Below are 3,441 nucleotides of genomic sequence, written 5' to 3'. Positions count from 1 at the left end.
GAGAGAGAGAGAGAGAGAGAGAGAGAGAGAGAGAGAGAGAGAGAGAGAGAGAGAGACTGAACTTCTTGTCGTGTGGCGCCCCATGTCGTCATGGCTCGCCCAATCAGATTGTGCGCCCTTATCGATATCATCGGCACCAGTCCGCAAACTGGATAGCAGGTCTACCACAAAAAGCCCGAGACACACACAAGAAACGGGGGGAAGGCCTCCCGGCCTGGCCTACAGACTTTATCGGACAAAGTGCCCTGCAATTGGCGAGACCGCGCGGAGCGCTACAACAACGCGCGGTCACAGGAGAGGGGAGTCACTTTGCTGCACTTACAGCCTCATGTAGTACTCACAGTATGGTCACAGTCACAGTACGGTCACATTGTGCTCATAATGTGGTCTACAATATGGCCTTCCGGTAGAGGCAGTCTTGGGGGACTGGGACTGTCTCAAAATGTGACCACATATAGGATTCAGTGGGATCGACTCCTTTGCTCCTAGCTGTGGCCACAACGTGGTCACGACATGGTCACGACTGACCCCGGGGTTCCCGCCCGTACATGGCGTGGGCTCATCAGCACCACCGCTCGGGGGGCCCCCCGCTCCTCTCCCGGCTATGGCTCTATGCCTCCTTGCATAAAGTTATCTCAATCCGAATCTGCTGGCAGCAACCTCCGCAACGCCGACCCCAATCGCTGTAAGTTGGCGGGTCGTCACACCGTCACACCCCATGCGTGCCGGGCTCATCGGCCACCTCTTCATGGCTGGTGCCTCTCATCTGCACCGCATTGCGTCACCGCGGAGGAGGAGTGGATGGCGCGCTCAGGATTTACACTTTCCCCTTCGGACCGCCAATAGCGTCTGCACGCCTGGCGCGAGCGGGAGACAGACGACCCGCCCCGCCCCGCCACGCCACGCCACGCCCCGCTACTGTCATCGCCCGCTGTGAGCTGCTCAACTGGAAATACATAGGGGCTCGTATATAGCCGTCCTGTGTTGTGCCATTTGTTTCAGTAGTGGTGTGGGCGAGTGTGGGTTAGTAAATATATCCATGGGAACACTCACTCTAATCTAAATGGTATGGAGAGAGACATTCCAAAAATAACAACGCTTTTAGTATCGATGAAAGAAGAAGAGTAATTTTGCCTAAATCCTGGACCATGTTACAAAAAATGGCAAATTTTCATAACTCAAGCAGAAACGGAGCACTTTATTGTTAGTCGGTCATGTATCGATCTTATACTAAAGGAACGGGTGTGCAGCAACTACTCTGTTGCTGCTGCTTCCCACTTTACCCGAGAAGAGGAAGATCCTTCCCCCCCTCTCTCTCTCTCTCTCTCTCTCTCTCTCTCTCTCTCTCTCTCTCTTTTCTCTCTCTCCGTTCCTTTGGAGTGAATCCAAGCAGCATATGCGCACACCCCTATGACCGCGCGGAGCGGTCGGCTTGCTGGAGCAGGGAACTCCCCAGTATGTAGAACAACGTCAGAGCCCCGCGCGGGTCTGGGTCTCGACGCTGCAGCTCCGGGTGCTTTATGACTCCACTACTTGCGGGGGCCGGATGCTGCACTGCTGCAGCATGACCTTGGAGAAGCACAACAGAGACCTCGGCGGCGGCGGCCGGACCACACGGCGTGGACAGGGGATGCAAACAGCTTATGTGGAATCCTGGTTTGATTGGTGTGGGCACAAGACCCCTGGGCTTAAGACAACAACAGTGACCATGGGGGGGGGGAGGGCAGCCAAGGATTATGCGCTGCTGGCTCTGCTCCAGCCCAAGGTCCAGCAGGGCGCCCCCCCCCCCCCAAGCCCCGCTTTAGGGTAGAAAATTTCCGAATTTTCCGGAAAATTTACGGAAAGAAACGGAAAACAGAGGGTTGCAAATTTCCCAAATTTTTCGGAAGATAACAGAAAACTTCCAAAGTCTGTGAAATTTTCTATCTCTGTGTTTATCCCGAAATCTTCCTGAAATTTCCCGGAAACTTTCCAGGGTTTCCAACCCTTGGACGGCTCCAGCCCCGCTCCAGCCCCGCTCCAGGCCCCGCTCCAGCCGCACTCTATGTCCTCCGCAGACCCCGTCCGCGTGGTTCGCCACTTTCGTTTCATGATGTGCCTCCTCCAGACGAGCGGAGCGATTTGCAGGACTAGTAGCAGCAGCGCGGCAGAGGCAGCAGACAGGAAGCGTGTCCGGAGACTGTCGGGATGAAAATGGGAATGAAAGAGACGAACGCGCGTCCGGCCGACACTCTCTGTTGGATCATGAGGAGAGCCGTGTACACATTACGTCATGAGGCGGGAACTTTTGAACCACGGTCACGACAATTTCTTTAGACACTCTGCCTAACCATCATGATACTGCACTTGCATTTTGGTGTAGTGAAAAATATATATGCAATTTATTTTTTAACCCAGGAGACAGGAAAGCTATTTCGGCCTCTTCTCATTTATGTTTTTTTTTAGGGATCACCGGGAGGTCAAATGGACTGTCGATAGTCCCCCCCAGCTCGACCCCACCCTGCCTACCTTTATTTATCAGGGCACTTGGGTCACGGAAACAACCACACTTTTTTTTTCCATCAACCTCTAACTTGACCACGGCAGCAAGTGGCTTTCAAAACACACAAACCCGAAGGGTGTGGAACTGGACACAATCTGAACAATCTGAAACAATCTCTGTGAAAAATATCGTCGTAAATTTACAAAACTTTTGTAAACTCGAATTATAATGAAACTTGTAAATTTACAAGAGCACATTTTTTAATAAGTCGATGCGCATTTCATGTAATTTTACGATAACAACTTGTAGGAATTTTACAACTTTCGTCAAGTTAAATTTTCCTGTAAACCTTCCTACTGTTTCTCACAGTGATGATAGACATACTCGTGTGTACCTCCAGTTCCACACCCCTGCTGGCACAAAGCAAGACCACACTACCGGGAACCCCCGGAACTGAAAACGACGTTCATTTTTCGCGCACTCTCGCTTTGTTGTGGTGGCGCGTCCTTGCTGGACCAGCACCATAGCGCTCCTGTGGACGGGTCGGGGCGTGCCCGGCGGGCTGCCCACCTGTCAGGCGCCCCGCCCCGCCCCGCCCCGCCCCGGCCGTGGAGGGGCTTATGTCGGCTCTGGGGCGGGCACGTCCAGCCGTCGAGGCCCTGGGCCGGACACGCGCGGTATTAAACGAAAACAGGCGGCAGTGTGAGAAATGAGGAGGCTTTAAAAGGTGGGCGGACACAACACGCGCGCGACGCCTGGGCTTCCCCGAAGCCACCCTCCTCTCTGGAGCCGCCCTCCCGCGCTCTACTCTGAGGGAGAGAGAGATAGAGGGGGGGGGGCGTCGTCAGTGAGAGATGTGCTCTGGCGCTGTGGCTCTCGGTGTTGTACGTTTGCTCGGCCAGGTGGGTGCTTCACACTCCGATTGGGTTTGGTTAGGACCCCCTCCCCTCCCCCCTGGA

General features: G+C 54.3%; 1 protein-coding gene across 1 annotated transcript in view; it reads left to right on the top strand.

Moving 5' to 3' along the window:
• Window positions 1-3,441, top strand: part of LOC113202707 (cuticlin-1) — a 61,250-nt gene that overhangs the window by 28,057 nt on the left and 29,752 nt on the right. The gene's annotated exons all lie outside the window — the stretch shown is intronic.

This window comes from Frankliniella occidentalis, unplaced genomic scaffold (assembly GCF_000697945.3).
Source record: "Frankliniella occidentalis isolate FOCC.00 unplaced genomic scaffold, Focc_3.1 Scaffold9, whole genome shotgun sequence".
In the NCBI taxonomy this organism is placed as follows: Eukaryota; Metazoa; Arthropoda; class Insecta; order Thysanoptera; family Thripidae; genus Frankliniella; species Frankliniella occidentalis.
Note: the sequence above shows the minus strand (reverse complement) of the source record. Positions and strands in the feature narration are given on the sequence as shown.